This window comes from Dendrobates tinctorius, unplaced genomic scaffold (genome assembly GCF_039654945.1).
Source record: "Dendrobates tinctorius isolate UK_male_01 unplaced genomic scaffold, ASM3965494v1 ptg000070l, whole genome shotgun sequence".
NCBI lineage: Eukaryota > Metazoa > Chordata > Amphibia > Anura > Dendrobatidae > Dendrobates > Dendrobates tinctorius.
The window spans coordinates 62,996,949-63,016,678 of record NW_027361738.1 but is presented as its reverse complement, the minus strand read 5'-3'; positions in this window follow the sequence as shown (position 1 = coordinate 63,016,678).

Below are 19,730 nucleotides of genomic sequence, written 5' to 3'. Positions count from 1 at the left end.
CGGGGGGCTGTGCCGGCCTGCCAGGGGGTCTGTGCAGGCTCCGGTGGTCTGTGCCGGCCTGCCGGGGGGCTGTGCCGGCCTGCCGGGGGGGCTGTGCAGGCTCCGGGGGGCTGTGCCGGCCTGCCGGGGGGCTGTGCCGGCCTGCCGGGGGGCTGTGCAGGCTCTGGGGGGCTGTGCCGGCCTGCCGGGGGGCTGTGCCGGCCTGCCGGTGGTCTGTGCAGGCTCCGGGGGGCTGTGCCGGCCTGCCGGGGGGCTGTGCCGGCCTGCCGGTGGTCTGTGCAGGCTTCGGGGGTCTGTGCAGGCATCGTCCGATGGGACTACAAGTCCCATCGGGCGATGCCTGCTACCATGACAGTGATTGACACATTAGCCAATGATGGGACAGTAATAGTCCTATCATCCGGCTAATGTGTTGAATGTAAAAAAAAAAAAAAAAAAAAATTACATGCTACATACATACAACATGCATACTACATACATGCTACATTCATACTACATAAATACTACATGCAACATACATACTACATATATACTACATACATACTACATATATACTACATGCATGCTACATACATACTGCATGCTACATACATACTACATGCTACATACATACCACATATATACTACATACATACTACATACATACTACATGCATGCTACATGCATGCTACATGCTACATACATAACACATATATACTACATGCATGCTACATACATAGTACATGCTACATGCATGCTACATACATACAACATGCTACATACTACATATATACTACATGCATGCTACATACATACTACATGCTACATACTACATATATACTACATGCATGCTACATACATACTACATGCTACATACATACTACATATATACTACATGCATGCTACATACATACTACATGCTACATACATACTACATATATACTACATGCATGCTACATACATACTACATGCTACATACATACTACGTATATACTACATGCATGCTACATACATACTACATGCTACATACATACCACATACATACTACATACATGCTACATGCTACATATATACTTCATATATACTACATGCATGCTACATACATACTACATACATACTACATATATACTACATACATACTACATACATACTACATGCTACATACATACTACATATATACTACATGCATGCTACATACATACTACATGCTACATACATACCACATACATACTACATACAAGCTACATGCTACATATATACTACATATATACTACATGCATGCTACATACATACTACATGCTACATACATACTACATATATACTACATGCATGCTACATACATACTACATGCTACATACATACCACATACATACTACATACATGCTACATGCTACATATATACTACATATATACTACATGCATGCTACATACATACTACATACATACTACATATATACTACATACATACTACATACATACTACATGCTACATACATACTACATATATACTACATGCATGCTACATACATACTACATGCTACATACATACCACATACATACTACATACATACTACATGCTACATACATACTACATATATACTACATGCATGCTACATACATACTACATGCTACATACATACTACGTATATACTACATGCATGCTACATACATACTACATGCTACATACATACCACATACATACTACATACATGCTACATGCTACATATATACTTCATATATACTACATGCATGCTACATACATACTACATACATACTACATATATACTACATACATACTACATACATACTACATGCTACATACATACTACATATATACTACATGCATGCTACATACATACTACATGCTACATACATACCACATACATACTACATACATGCTACATGCTACATATATACTACATATATACTACATGCATGCTACATACATACTACATGCTACATACATACTACATATATACTACATGCATGCTACATACATACTACATGCTACATACATACCACATACATACTACATACATGCTACATGCTACATATATACTACATATATACTGCATGCATGCTACATACATACTACATACATACTACATATATACTACATACATACTACATGCTACATACATACTACATATATAATACATGCATGCTACATACATACTACATGCTACATACATACCACATACATACTACATACATGCTACATGCTACATATATACTACATATATACTACATGCATGCTACATACATACTACATGCTACATACATACTACATATATACTACATGCATGCTACATACATACTACATGCTACATACATACCACATACATACTACATACATGCTACATGCTACATATATACTACATATATACTACATGCATGCTACATACATACTACATACATACTACATATATACTACATACATACTACATACATACTACATGCTACATACATACTACATATATACTACATGCATGCTACATACATACTACATGCTACATACATACCACATACATACTACATACATGCTACATGCTACATATATACTACATATATACTACATGCATGCTACATACATACTACATGCTACATACATACTACATATATACTACATGCATGCTACATACATACTGCATGCTACATGCATGCTACATACATACCACATACATACTACATGCTACATACATACCACATATATACTACATACATACTACATACAATACATTCATACAATACATACATAGACATACAGTACATATAACATAGAGTAACATACTTACCAATACTTGTCACATTGTTCCCCGAAGCCATTGTCTTTTCCGGAATAAATATTAACATAACAAACCACAAAAATACTCACCCACGATCCGAAGCAGTCCACGAGTGTGTCCCACGACGATCTTGGGTAGAGAACTGCAGCATCAGCTGATGCTGCCGTTCTCTACGGGCTGCAGGAATCCAATGACGGAAGGTAGGTATCCTTCCGCACTGTATTCCTCCACCACTTAAAAAAAAAAAAAGTCCCTAGTCTCACTTTATGCCATTGCTGTGTGGGAAATTCCCACACAGCAATGGCATAAAGTGAGACTAGGGACTTTTTTTTTTTAAGTGGCGGAGGAATACAGTGCGGAAGGATACCTACCTTCCGTCATTGGATTCCTGCAGCCCGTAGAGAACGGCAGCATCATCTGATGCTGCAGTTCTCTACCCAAGATCGTCGTGGGACACACTCGTGGACTGCTTCGGATCGTGGGTGAGTATTTTTGTGGTTTGTTATGTTAATATTTATTCCGGAAAAGACAATGGCTTCGGGGAACAATGTGACAAGTATTGGTAAGTATGTTACTCTATGTTATATGTACTGTATGTCTATGTATGTATTGTATGAATGTATTGTATGTATGTAGTATATATGTGGTATGTATGTAGCATGTAGTATGTATGTAGTATGTATGTAGCATGCATGTAGCATGCAGTATGTATGTAGCATGCATGTAGTATATATGTAGTATGTATGTAGCATGCATGTAGTATATATGTAGTATGTATGTAGCATGTATGTAGTATGTATGTGGTATGTATGTAGCATGTAGTATGTATGTAGCATGCATGTAGTATATATGTAGTATGTATGTAGCATGTAGTATGTATGTAGTATGTATGTAGTTTGTATGTGGTATGTATGTAGCATGTAGTATGTATGTAGCATGCATGTAGTATGTATGTAGTATGCATGTAGTATGCATGTAGTATGTATGTAGCATGTATGTGGTATGTATGTGGTATGTATGTAGCATGTAGTATGTATGTAGCATGCATGTAGTATATATGTAGTATGTATGTAGCATGTAGTATGTATGTAGTATGTATGTGGTATGTATGTAGCATGTAGTATGTATGTAGCATGCATGTAGTATGTATGTAGTATGTATGTAGTATGTATGTGGTATGTATGTAGCATGTATGTGGTATGTATGTAGCATGTAGTATGTATGTAGCATGTAGTATGTATGTAGCATGCATGTAGTATATATGTAGTATGTATGTGGTATGTATGTAGCATGTAGTATGTATGTAGCATGCATGTAGTATGTATGTAGCATGCATGTAGTATGTATGTAGCATGCATGTAGTATGTATGTAGTATGCATGTAGTATGTATGTAGTATGTATGTAGTATATATGTAGTATGTATGTAGCATGTATGTGGTATGTATGTAGCATGTAGTATGTATGTAGCATGCATGTAGTATATATGTAGTATGTAGTATGTATGTAGTATGTATGTGGTATGTATGTAGCATGTAGTATGTATGTAGCATGCATGTAGTATGTATGTAGCATGCATGTAGTATGTATGTAGCATGCATGTAGTATGTATGTAGTATGTATGTAGTATGTATGTAGCATGCAGCATGTATGTAGCATGTATGTAGCATGTATGTAGTATATATGTAGTATGTATGTAGCATGTAGTATGTATGTAGCATGTAGTATGTATGTAGTATTTTTTTTTTTAACATTTAACACATTAGCCGGATGATGGGACTACTACTGTCCCATCATTGGCTAATGTGTCAATCACTGTCATGGTAGCAGGCATCGCCAGATGGGACTTGTAGTCCCATCGGACGATGCTTGCACAGACCCCCGGACATCAGCACAGCCCCCCGGCAGGCCGGTACAGACCCCCACAGGGTGCACAGACCACCGGCAGGCCGGCACAGCCCCCCGGCAGGCCGGTACAGACCCCCACAGGGTGCACAGACCACCGGCAGGCCGGCACAGCCCCCCGGCAGGCCGGTACAGACCCCGGGCAGTCCACACAGCCCCCCGGCAGGCCGGCACAGCCCCCCGGCAGGCCGGCAGAGACCCCCGGAAGGCCCGAAATGACGGCGCATCATGATGCGCACACACCGCGCATCATGATGACGTCAGGCTGTCAATCAACTGAACTTCCGATTCCGATGCCGAATTCCGATATTGAAAAAATATCGGAAGTCGGTATCGGATACAGCAAGTATCGGCCGATACCCGATACTTGCGGTATCGGAATGCTCAACACTAGTTGTGAGTAGTAAAAGAAATAGGGGTCAACCCTGTCTTTTTCCATTAGTTATGTTTAAACTGGAAGAAATATGGCGAGGGTCTAATAGAAACAGGGAGTGAGATACTGTATAAAGTGGCCTTAATGATGCAAGGAAGGAGCCTGATATACCAAATGTTTTGATTGTCTCAAACACAAAAGACCAATTGAGGTGATCAAAAGCCTTTTCCATGTTTATGCTTAAGAGAAGGGCCTGATCTTTTTATCTATATACAACATCCACCAAGTCTACCACCTTCCTGCGGTTGTACCAACCCTGATGGAAAGGAATAAAGTCCACCACATAGTGCTCCATATAATACAGTGCACACCATAGTCATCCATATACTGTAGTTGAATGCATACCACAGTGCTCCATATAGTACAATGCAGTCCCCACAGGAGTAGAATGCAGCCCCCACAGGAGTATAATGCAGCTCTTGCAGGAGTATAATGCAGCCCCTGCAGGAGCATAATGCAGCCCCCACAGGAGTATAATGCAGCCCCTGCAGGAGTATAATGCAGCCCTCATAGGAGTATAATGCATCCCCCATAGGAGTATAATGCAGTCCCCACATGAGTACAATGCAGCCTCTGCAGGAGTATAATGCAGCCCCCATAGCAGTAAAATGCAACCCCTGCAGGAGTATGATGCAGCCCCCATAAGATTATAATACAGCCCCCCATAGGAGTATAATGCAGTCCCCACAGGAGTACAATGAAGTCCCTGCTGGAGTATAATGCAGACCCATAGCAGTATAATGCAACACCTGCAGGAGTATGATGCAGCCCCACATAGGAGTATAATGCAGCCCACCATAGGGGTATAATGTAGTTCCCCATAGGGGTACAATGCAGCCCCATAGGCGTATAATAAAGCCCCCATAGATTATAATGCAGCCCCCATATTATATAGTGCAGCCCCACAGGAGTATGATGCACCCCCAAAGCAGTATAATGTAGACTCATAGGAATATAATGCAGCCCCGTAGGAGTATAATGCAGCCCCATAGAATATCATGTAGCCACATAGGAGTATAATGCAGCCGCAATAGTCCTACAATATTATGGCCACCATGTACTCACTAATTTAAAAAAATAAATAACAACAATACTCACCTCTCATCACCTCAGCAGCTCTGCACTCACTGCGTCAAAGGCTGAGGGGGATGATGGGAGTAGGAGTGTCACATGACTCTCTCTTCCATCTCTCTTCTGTATAGGTATCTATTATCGGCATTGGTGCCTGCACTGCAGCATGATCCGTATTTATGTAAAATGTGCATATAATTCAGTAAATTCATACAAATAAAAAAATGCCTCCTCCAAGATGGCGCCGCTGGCGCCTGAGCAGTAGCAGCTTTTAGCGATCTGCAGAGTGACTGCAGACTTGTAATTCAAGACCGCACAACCCCTTTAGTATTTGCTGAAAAATCGACTTTTTAATATGCAAATGAAATTGCTTCATGCACCCTTGGCGTGGCCTGTGCCTTGGTACACCCTTATACCCTTATATTAGCATGTGAAACACATCCATTATCCTCAACATTGCTTGTATTATAATGTATTTTTTTATGTTTTTCCTGCTGTATAAATAAAAACTGGTTACTAAAGAATGTATGTTCAGGAGCAGGAACAGGAGCGGGTTCCTAAATGTAAATGTTACCTATGAAATGTGATATATTATGTATGAACATGCATGTAGTACATCCTCACAGATGATAGAGGATGGCGATGACCTTGGCTGCGTTGATCGCATCTTTGACATGTAGAAGGGTAATACTGCTTACTGATGGGAAAGAAGTCAGACAGTGATCAAACACTGTAGAAAATGAGATCATACTGAATGATTAATATGAAAAGTGCTCAATTCGTTTCAGAGTGTGCTCTATTAAGTGAATATGTGTATTGGATTGTAAAAAAGAAAACAAAAAATTTCTGGAATACAATTTGGTGTGTTTTAACAATTTCATGACTGAGCTCTTTTTCCTTTTTGCGTTTCTGTTTTTGCTCCCCTTCTTCTATCCGGGGAAAGATGTAGGCTCAGCGCCTGAGCCCACATCAAAGGGAGGGAAGCGACCTCCACTGTACTAGTACAGTGGAGGTCGAAAAAGGGTTAATAATATTGCTAATAATATATTAACAAACAGTTTATGTCATGGCACAGTAGCAGGATATCTCGGGACTAGGGGCTCCTTCCCTATCTCTAAAGCTAGTGGCACCCTAGCTATCGCTGCTCTGCGGATTACTTCTGATGGTGAAGATGCCAGGGCCACATGCCTTACTGAGCTCCTGAATCAGTCCTAATCTGTCCCCTCTCCCACCCAGGGAAGTGGTAAGTTATGTATATGAATACACAAAGCTAGACTAACAATGGAAGATGTATAGGGATAAATGAAGATACCAGTCATGAAAATATCCACTCACAAACAACAAAGTGGAACATTGGGAAGAGAAGGGAGGAAAAAACAAATAGAAGAGGATGAGGAAATGCACATAGACACATCAACATGCAACAGTTTACTGAAAAACGCTAAAAATGCCTCCTCCTCAATCAACCAATACCTCCAGCTCCTAAACCTGTCAGTATATAACTAATTCTGGCAATGCCTACTTGCCAGAGGTGATTATATATAGCAGAGGTGAGTGACAAACTCTGAACAGCTGAGAGCATCAAAGCAGAAAAGCCTCCAGGAGCTCTCAGCACAACAGATTAACCCCTGCACTGCTAGCAGAACCTGCCCTATTTAATATGAAGGTGAAGTGCTGTGCTTCCAATACGTGCAGGAGCATGAGAAATCAGACAATGTGGCCTTCTGTCTCCTTTCTGTCCTGGTAAACCCATGACACTTTATTTATTTAAATATGGATCAACGAGAGGTTTTCAGGAAGTATAGGAAGTTTCTGCACATATAGTGCTGTCAGGATGCTGCTGAAAAGGAACCAGCCACGAAAAAGAAGTTAATGGCAAGTTACAAAGAATGAGAATCTTGACCGTTCCTGGATATATTGGGCTGGTATGTGCACCAAAAGCAATTTTAACTTGTGGGGTATGAGACCAGCAGGACAAAGCTTTTTTACAGTTTTTTTCTAAAAGGACCAGTACACATTAACCCTTTCCCAATAGGGTGATTTCCTGCTCTTTGCTCTTATACTTTTTCCTCCAATTTTTCTAAGAGTTATAACTTTTTTTATTTTTCCGTCAACAAAGCCGTATGAGGGATTGTTTTTTGTGAGACGATTTGTAATTGTGAATAACTCCATTCAAAAATGGGATAAAAATGTCAAGTTTGGTAAAACTCAGAAAAAAATGAAATTCCACCATTGTTTTTTTCGGTTTTGTTTTTATGCTGTTCATAGTGTGGTAAAAATTACCTGGCAACATGATTCTACAGTTCAGGATAACTACAGTGATAAGAAACTTTAAAAGTTTTAGCTTTTCTGTTTCAAATTTTTTTTTTTTAGTTTTTTTTCATTTCTCATTACAGCATTTACTGTTTCAGTTTATTAATTTTATATGTTGATCAGACTTTATCCACTTGTTGAGATATCAAATATGCTTATTTTTTATTTCTTTTTATTTCTAAATTATAATTGGTGAGAAAGGGCTGATTTTAAATTGTCATTTTTTTCCTTCATATTTTTTATAAACTTTGTGTGATGCGCCTAGAAAATGCTGCAGCTCGTGGTTCCACAGTTCACACAGAATGCTTATGAAAGCAATAAAATCAGACAATATACACTCAATGACTGGATACATTTAGCTGGATATAGTATTCAGTAAACACATTTCGCAGTATAATGTCACTCCTTCCTAAAGGATGTGACCGATAGGATACCAAAGCTCATCAGTTCCAAGGACGACCACCCATTTCTTCTGATACATGTTGGCACCAATGACACGGCAAGGAAGGACCTACCGATAATCTGCAAGGACTTTGAAGAGTTGGGGAAGAAAGTAAAGGAACTAGATGCACAGGTAGTTTTTTCTTCTATCCTACCAGTACACGGGCATGGCACCAGGAGATGGAACAGGATCCTTGATGCGAACAACTGGCTAAGACAATGGTTCAGACAGCAAGGATTTGGATTCCTGGATCACGGTGTGAATTACCTGTACGATGGACTTCTCGCCAGAGACGGAGTACACCTCAGCAAGCCTGGGAAACACACATTCGCCAGAAGACTCGCTACACTCATCAGGAGAGTGTTAAACTAGAAGAAGATGGGACGGGAAGAAAACGTTAGACGCGAACATGAAACCAGATTTTATACTGATGAATGATATGAGGTGTAGCAAAGAAGATCCAAGACAACATACTCAGAAGGGAGGTAAGAAAACTTCTAAAACAATCAACAGAGAGGAGATTGGAACAAAGCAAAATTCTCTAAAATGCATGCTTGCAAACGCCAGAAGCCTGACAAACAAGATGGAAGAACTAGAAGCAGAAATATCTACAGGTAACTATGACATAATGGGAATAACTGAGACATGGTTAGATGAAAGCTATGACTGGGCAGTTACCTTACAGGGTTACAGTCTGTTTAGAAAGGATCGTAAAAATCGGAGAGGAGGAGGGGTTTGTCTTTATGTAAAGTCTTGTCTAAAGTCCACTTTAAGGGAAGATATTAGCGAAGGGAATGAGGATGTTGAGTCCATATGGGTCGAAATACATGGAGGGAAAAATAGTAACAAAATTCTCTTTGGGGTCTGTTACAAACCCCCAAATATAACAGAAATCATGGAAAGTTTACTACTAAGGCAGATAGATGAAGCTGCAACCCATAATGAGGTCCTTGTTATGGGGGGCTTTAACTTCCTGGATATTAACTGGGAAACAGAGACCTGCGAAACCCATAAAGGCAGCAGGTTTCTGCTAATAGCCAAGAATAATTATCTTTCACAATTGGTGCAGAATCCAACCAGAGGAGCAGCACTTTTAGACCTAATACTATCGAACAGACCTGACAGAATAACAAATCTGCAGGTCGTCAGGCATCTAGGAAATAGCGACCACAATATTGTACAGTTTCACTTGTCTTTCGCTAGGGGGACATGTCAGGGAGTCACAAAAACACTGAACTTTAGGAAGGCAAAGTTTGACCAGCTGAGATGCCCTTAATCTGGTTGACTGGGACAATGTCCTCAGAAATAAGAATACAGAAAATAAATGGGAAATGTTTAAGAACATCCTTAATAGGCGCTGTAAGCGGTTTATACCTTGTGGGAATAAAAGGACAAGAAATAGGAAAAACCCAATGTGGCTAAACAAAGAAGTAAGAGGGGCAATTAACAGTAGAAAGAAAGCATTTAAACTACTAAAGCAGGATCGCGCCGTTGAAGCTCTAAAAAACTATAAGGAGAAAAATTCTTTATCTAAAAAAATAATTAAAGCTGCCAAAAAGGAAACAGAGAAGCACATTGCTAAGGAGAGTAATACTAATCCCAAGCTGTTCTTCAACTATATCAATAGTAAAAGAATCAAAAGTGAAAGTGTAGGCCCATTAAAAAATTGTGAGGAAAGTATGGTTGTAGATGATGAGGAAAAAGCTAATATATTAAACACCTTCTTCTCCACGGTATTCACGGTGGAAAATGAAATGCTAGGTGAAATGCCCAGAGACAAAGAAAACCCTATATTAAGGGTCACCAATCTAACCCAAGAAGAGGTGCGAAACCGGCTAAATAAGATTAAAATAGATAAATCTCCGGGTCCGGATGGCATACACCCACGAGTACTAAGAGAACTAAGTAATGTAATAGACAATCCATTATTTCTTTTATTTAGAGACTCTATAGTGACGGGGTCTGTTCCACAGGACTGGCGCTTAGCAAATGTGGTACCAATATTCAAAAAGGGCTCTAAAAGTGAACCTGGAAATTATAGGCCTGTAAGTCTAACCTCTATTGTTGGTAAAATATTTGAAGGGTTTCTGAGGCATGTTATTCTGGATTATCTCAATGAGAATAACTGTTTAACGTCATATCAGCATGGGTTTATGAGGAATCGCTCCTGTCAAACCAATCTAATCAGTTTTTATGAAGAGGTAAGCTATAGACTGGACCAAGGTGAGTCATTGGATGTGGTATATCTTGATTTTTCCAAAGATTTTATACCGTGGTACACAAGAGGTTGGTACACAAAATGAGAATGCTGGGTCTGGGGGAAAATGTGTGTAAATGGGTAAGTAACTGGCTTAGTGATAGAAAGCAGAGGGTGGTTATAAATGGTATATTCTCTAACTGGGTCGCTGTGACCAGTGGGGTACCGCAGGGGTCGGTGTTGGGACCTATTCTCTTCAACATATTTATTAGCGATCTGGTAGAAGGTTTGCACAGTAAAATATCGATATTTGCAGATGATACAAAACTATGTAATGCAGTCAATACAAGAGAAGATAGTATTCTGCTACAGATGGATCTGGATAAGTTGGGAACTTGGGCCGAAAGCTGGCAGATGCAGTTTAACAATGATAAATGTAAGGTTATACACATGGGAAGAAGGAATCAATATCACCATTACACACTGAACGGTAAACCACTGGGTAAATCTGACATGAGAAGGACTTGGGGATCCTAGTTAATGATAAACTTACCTGGAGCAGCCAGTGCCAGGCAGCGGCTGCCAAGGCAAACAGGATCATGGGGTGCATTAAAAGAGGTCTGGATACACATGATGAGAGCATTATACTGCCTCTGTACAAATCTCTGGTTAGACCGCACATGGAGTACTGTGCACAGTTTTGGGCACCGGTGCTCAGGAAGGATATAATGGAACTAGAGCTGGTACAAAGGAGGGCAACAAAATTAATAAAGGGGATGGGGGAACTACAATACCCAGAGAGATTAGCAAAATTAGGATTATTTAGTCTAGAAAAAAGACGACTGAGGGGCGATCTAATAACCATGTATAAGTATATAAGGGGACAATACAAATATCTCTCCAAGGATCTGTTCATACCAAGGAAGGTGATGGTCACAAGGGGGCATTCTCTGCGTCTGGAGGAGAAAAGGTTTTTCCACCAACATAGAAGAGGATTCTTTACAGTTAGGGCAGTGAGAATCTGGAATTCCCTGTCTGAGGAGGTGGTGATGGCGAACTCAGTCGAAGGGTTCAAGAGAGGCCTGGATGTCTTCCTGGAGCGTAACAATATTGTATCTTACAGTTATTGTTAGGTTCTTTAGAAGGACGTAGATCTGGGGATTTATTCTGACAGAATTTTATAGGCTGAACTGGATGGACTAATGTCTTTTTTTGGCCTTACTAACTATGTTACTATGTTAAATGGCAAATAAAAAATAATAGTACAAAAAATGACAAAATGAGACTAAATTAAAGAAAAAATAATACAATCCAATGATAAATATATGAGTAAAATAAAATGGGCTATCTATAGGGCCAAAATCAGTTGAGTCCAGTTGCAGGTGATTGTGGATTATGAAGTCACGGAATGTTGTGCTGGTGATATATAAGCAACTGCCGCACGGAACTCCTCTGAGGGTTACAGTTAGTGGAGTGTGAGTATCTTATATTAGCTCCTGATTTATGTCCTATCATTTCCCTTGTGTCTCTGACTCTCCTCATTTTCCTCATTCTCTAATAGTATCTGAACTTTTCTTTAGCTGATAAGCAAAATGTGTCATCTATCCAATCGGCCTTGTGTCTCTGTAGCCACCATCCATAGATGGGTACAATACATCGTTCTGTATGGATTCAGTATCATTAGGCATATAGAAATTACTGCTATAAATCTTTATTTCTAACATTGTAATCACAGTTACATAATATTGATTAGTAATTAGTAATCCACGGAATGGGGTGACATCACGGTAACTGACGTGGGAACACCCCCTAGAGGGATGCTGTTGGCAGTGAAGAGTATATGTAACTTTTTTATTAGTCTCATTTTATGTGCTTTGTTATGTTCTGTTACTTTTTTCTTTATCTATAGATATTAATTAACCCTATAAATTCTGAATGTCTTTTCCCCCTTATAGACTTTTTCCCCCTGATTTAAAAGTGAACCTTTAGTTAATGAGCTGAGGTGTGGGTACCTGACTGTTCCCCCTTCAATTCCTCACAAATATCAATACAGAATTGAAATTTGATATCTATTATAATTCTTCTTTTTTCCCAATCATTTTAAGGTTTTATAGGTTGTGAGTTTGTGAACGAGTTATTTGAGAGAAGAATAAGATAAATGCTTACTTATCCTAAATCTATAATTTCTCTGATAGACTAGGGCCACATGATGGCGGAGAGTCACTTTCCATGTCACCCATAATCACCTGCAACTTCTCTTTCCATAGAGAAACATTGAAGCTTCATGTGAGTAAGGAGAATGGCAGGTAACTCCGTGTTATCATAAAACATTAGTTTTAGAGAAAAGTCAGACGGCCGTATAACTCGGTCGAGGGTTGTGACACAATGCTTGGACTGGCCGTTGGCTCTCCTGACCCGAGCATGACAGCTGCATAGAAATACACGCAGTTACAAAATCCGCCGGTCACTCTGAGCATTGTGTTGTTATACAACCGTCCGGCTCTTCCCTAAGGCCAAGTTCAGACATGGCAGATTTATATTAGCCAAGTTTTGGGAAATTCATTCATAAAGAGAATTCATCTTCCTTAAATTGTACAACTTCTGAGGCATGATATAACAAAAGATTCCAAATACAATTTAGCTCCTTTTGGATTTTTTTTTTTACACCAGCCCTGACACTTTCCAAAAACATATATACAGTCTAGTGGAAGGGCAGGAAAAGATCTACAGAATAGTTATAATATGCACCAGAAAGTGGTGAGACTCGCCCCAGAGGCTGTGGGGTACTCGGTGCCGGGCCCGTTGATTTCAATGGGAGATGTCACAGTGGCAGTGACCCGGTCCGTGCCCTCAGGCAGTCAATGTAAAAGGGGTAGAGTGATGGGGATAAAGTTATTGTGATGATTCGTGACGCCACCTGTGGTTTCTGGTCAGTTTGACCAGTGCTGCAGGGTTGCTTCTCTGGGACAGCTGTTGAGGTGCAGCAATGATGTTAAAGCTCCACACAGGTGGAGCTATAGTCCCAGGGCAGTAGAGATGAGTTTGTAGTGTGGAGTAGAGAATGTAGCAGTGCCGAGTTGAAGACGCAAGAAGAAGGCAGAGACACAATTGCATGTAGTTCCAAGGCTTTACTCACGGTCTGGTGCACACAGATGCCAGCTTCGGTGCCGTGTCCTGCAGGTCAGGGACCCAGCCAACTTCCAAGCAAGATAAAGTACACCTTTCCAGCACACCTCCAACATGTGCCTTTCCTGAACGTCTCCTCACTAGTGCTTAAACTGAAGTACTTGTAGTTGTGTATTAAACTCAAGTTCCTCTTTCCAGATGTTACTTGGAACTCCACTTGTACGGCAGACAGCTGTAGCCCGCTTCGGGGACTTCCTACTATCAGGTCCCGGCTCACATATGTTGCTATTGTGCCCCCGAGTCTTAGGTGGGAATAAAGTGGTGACATCTTCTATTCCGCCGGTTTCTGTTGCAGGACCATCAGCATCCATACAACCTCGGATACCGGACTCCGGATCATGCGCTTTAACTTAAGGAAAGGCTCTGCTCTCACCCTTGTCCTCAGTTCTCTTCTCCCCACGTTCCATACTAATCTATCTTCTGTCTGAAGAATCAGGCTTTCTCTTGCTCTTTCCTGTGCCAACAGCTCCAACAGTCTGCTGCTGCACTTGCTTCCGCTCCATCCCACTCTGGGGATCTTCTCTCTCTAACTGACTCTTTCCTGGCCTTGTCCCGCTCTCTTGTGCAGTCTAAGCTCCACCCGCTTCCCCAGCACCCTTCGTGAATCAAAGCAGCTGGCTTACAGGGTGCTCCGCTATTCTAAAGTGTCTGGAATGGGTGCAGATGTTGGAGTGTGGGCAGGTGTCTTCACCTTACCTGGATAGTGGGGTACCAAACCTCAGGAGGAGGTGCAGTACCTCTGTGGCGACTGAACCCTCAGGGGCGCCACAGGTGTAAAAGGGGCAAACTCCACCCGAAGTCCGGTGTTTGGTTATGTTTGGAGGGCTTTCCATGCCGGTTTGGGGGAGACTTTACGGGATTAAGTTTTCCAGTTTTGGCTACTGTAATATTCATACGTATGTTATAAGATGGGGTCTCTATTCTATAACTACTGTTTATATCTGATTATAAAAACCCTCTAGTGACCATTGATGATCTTCTGCTATCAGCTATGGAGCAGATACAACCAATACTCATTGTATTCCTTACTATTTAATAGGATGAATGTAGCGGAGGAGGAACATCAGAGTGAGATGTACGTATCTGATATAACTGGGATTTTTGATTCTCCCATACTCTCCTTGTAATAATATACAGAGATGTTTGCACTATTAAAGCTCAATAGTATAATGTATCTTCCTACCATTTTGGTAAATGTATATATGTAATATTATTCATTGTCTTCCTTACTATTTATTAGGATGAAAGTAGCGGAGGAGGAGGAAGAATATCCAGATGAGATGTATGTATCTGATATAACTGGAATTATTGATTCTCCTACACTCTCCCTGTAATAATACATATAGATATCTGCACCATTAAGGCTCCATAGTATAATTTATCTTCCTATCAATTTGGTAAATGTGTATGTATAATGTTATTCACTGTTTTCCTTGGCATTTTCTTTAATAGATGGATACAGAGAGTAAAGGACGCAGAGCCAGTATTCTGGTATTTATCTTATTACATTTTCCTACCACATTCATATAGGAACAATGTCCACTGATGCATATCAATACATAAGATAATCTATTCAAAGGACAAACTGTGAGTACGAACACTCCACATAATATAAATCCTACAAGCAGCAACACTGGAGCAAAAAAAGTCCAACTACGTAAGTATGAAAAAATGTATACCAAATTTTATTAGTCACATAAAACATCATATATACAGACTCATAAAACAAAGCGTATCCCAAAGCTCATGTGTGAAGACACACAAACCACTGATGTAACAGCATATGTAAGATTCATAACCCTCAATCAAAAAATTACACACAAAATTTTTTTTTCATTATATAAAGTGTTTCCCAAATGGTTAAGTAGAAAGTGACACGTGCATCTAAGGTGCAATATATACTACCCTGACCACCACACCTGTTTATAAGGTTAATGTCAATTTGTTATCATATATAGCAGACATAGGAGGTCATAAATAGAGAGGTTCAGATCTTACCCATTGGTAGCTGTCAGTAGATGTGCCCTACAGCAGCCCCTACGTTTCCCTTTGGAATACGCTTTGTTTTATGAGTCTGTATATATGATGTTTTATGTGACTAATAAAATTTGGTATACATTTTTCATTTTTTCATACTTACTTAGTTGGACTTTTTTTGCTCCAGTGTTGTTGCTTGCAGGATTCACATTCATATAGGAGGAGTATGTGTACCAATAAGGGGAGGACTCCATAATGATGATCATGGCATTACTGCTCTCACTCATGGATTGTTTCCATATGAAGGATATAATTGTTTTCATTAATAGAAAACGTAGACCTCGTTGGATTTTTCATAGTGTTGCTCATCCCTTTCCCCATAGGAAAACAATGAGGTCATGAGTGAATTACTGGGAGTACAAATTTATGACGAACTTTGACACTCTCAGTGCTGGAATGAATGTGTCGCATGGATTTATGTCTTTTTACATCAATTAAGGAATTTCCTTTTAAAACCTTGCAGGGCAACACAGAACTAGACCCCAATCAGAGGACCATAAAACATCCAGACTCCTTATCTATGAACTGGTCCAATGTTTATATTTATGTTTCTCCCTCTCCCATATTGATAGTTCTGCTTCACGTCACTTGTCTTATCTATTGCATTTTTTCTAGGCTGTATTGTGCATAAATATGTGACTTCAGATTTTGTATTAGTCTAGCCTGATGAAGAGACCTGAGTAGTCTCGAAAGCTTGCAATGTATTACCATCTTTTCAGTTAGCCATTAAAAGGTATCAACTACTGAGGACTCTCAATCCTGAATATTTTACTGTAATACCACAAACTTATCCGCACTTCTGACCAACTAAATATTGTCTTGGAGCCTTAGATTAAAGGATAATCATACTGTGCAGCACAGTCTATGCGGATGCAGAGCTATGTAGATTCTAGAGGTTATGTCCATGCTGTCATCTGACAGATTATATACAGTAGATAACATTTCTATAGGCTTCATATTAGCCAAGGTGTTAATGATTCTAATCAAAGCTGTATCTTCTATTACAGGCCTTCTAAATTTAGAGAAGTGTCCCGCTGGCCTGATCTGGAGACAATACTGTAAGTGTAATAAGCAGGGTTTCCCAATATATTCTATTTCCATAATCAATGAATCTATAAGGGGGAATGATGTAAAAAAAATGAATGTGTTAATGTGGCCTTAGAGCAGTTTTCATGGATCATGCCTGGGAGTTTTATGAAACCATTTATGTCCTCTATACTCAGTCCACCATAAAGGCATCCTTCATTCCGCTAACTGTTGGAAACAAGGATGATGATGGATAGAAATTCAGAATTTATGAGAAAAAATTCTGGTATAAAATGAGTGATTATAACAATGGTGGTTTATGAGAATTGCTACATAGAGTCTATGCTATATGTCCAATAGTGAGGAAGAGGAGGAAGAAGGGGAGGAAGAGGAGGAATTGGATTTTGACAAAACATCAGAAGAAGACAGCAATGAATCCATCAGATTGTAAGTAGAAATCGTGAGATTATAACGTACTCACCCCACTCCCAGAACAGCCGAGTCTCCTGGAAAAAGTTACACAAAGATGTATCTGTAGCAGTTGTATACAGTCAGATAACTTTATCCGTATTCTCCCTAGGCATCAATTCTTCTAACCAGAGCTGTATTTTTTTTATTTCAGGTGCTTTGGATGTGATGTGAAGATGGCATGGCCTAGTGAACAGTCACTGGTGTAAGTAATTGGGGTAATCATGGTGCACAACTTTCCGTGTTTGAAGTTCTCAGTTATTTAAAAGTTAAAAAAAATTGGCAGCATCAGTCACCATGAAACGATTTTTTTTATTCTTTATATAGTTATTCCCCTGAATGATACTGTTTGTCATTGTATTTATGAACGAGACACACTGTATAGATCAGGGGTCCTCAAACTTTTTAAATAGGAGGCCAGTTAACGGTCCCTCGGACCATTGGAGGGCCGGAATATAGTTTAAAAAAACGATGAACAAACTCCTATGCACACTGCACATATCTTATTTTGAAGTAAAAAACAAAACAGGAACAAAAACAATATTTAAAATAAAGAACAATTAAAGTTAAATCAACAAGGTTACCGGTATTTAAATGGGAACTATGGGCCTGCTTTTGGCTAATGAGATGGTCAATGTTCGGTTCCATATTTGTCACTGCTAGTCATAACAAGTGAAGCAATTTTTCTCTTTCTTGATATCATTGTTTCCTAGGGATTCCAAAGTACTATTAGTAAAATACCAATATATATACAGCGCTACAAAAACAATATACCAGCAATAAAATTGCCCACACAGAGACATACAAACTGCACTGCCCATCAATGCCATCTGATCAATGCCCATCAATGCAGCCTCATCAGTGCCCATATTGGTGGAACTCCACTTTAACCTCAGGCTCAGACTGGTGTGGTGTGAAGAGTCCCCAATAGACAGGTAAATGTCCCCAATAGGCAGCATAGGTCCCAATAGGCAGGTAAATGTCCCCAATAGGCAGCATAGGTCTCCAATAGGCAGCATTGGTCCCTAATAGGCAGGTAAATGTCCCAATAAGCAGCGTAGGTCCCCAATAGGCAGCATAGGTCCCTAATAGGCAGGTAAATATCCCATTAGGCAGCATATGTCCCCAATAGGCAGCATAGGTCTCTAACAGGCAGGTAAATGTCCCAATAGGCAGTATATGTACCCAATAGGCAGCATAGATCCCCAATAGGCAGGTAAATGTCCTAATAGGCAGCATTGGTCCCCAATAGGCAGGTATTTGTCCAAAATAGGCAGCATAGGTCCCCAATAGACAGGTGAATGTCCAAAATAGACAGCATAGGACCCCAACAGATAGCATAGGTCCCCAATAGATAGCATAGGTCCCCAATAGGCAGGTAAATATCCCTAATAGGCAGGTAAATGTCCCCAATAGGCAGCACAGGTCCCAATAGACAGGTATATGTCCCAGTTAGGCAGCATAGGTCCCCAATAGGCAGCATAGGTCCCCAATAGACAGGTAAATTTCCCTAATAGGCAGCATAGGTCCTCAGTAGGCAACATAGGACCCCAATAGACAGCATAGGTCCCCAATAGGCAGGTAAAGGTCCCCAACAGGCAGGTAAAGGTCCCCAATAGGCAGGTAAATGTCCCCAATAGGACCCGGTGTTAAAAAACAAAACAAAACAGTACTCACCTATGTCTCCCGCTGCTCTGAAGAGGCGCCTGCTGGTCTCCGTCTTCTTCCAGTACAGGCACAGCCGGCATGGCGTCATCAGGCCGCGCACACGGCGTGATGATAATCACGTCATCTGTGTGTGCTCGCTGCATACAGAGGGCTGCGCAATGCCTTTCCTCGGTGCCTCGTTGTTCTGCCCACGATTTCAGGGTCCGCCGGCATTGAACTGCA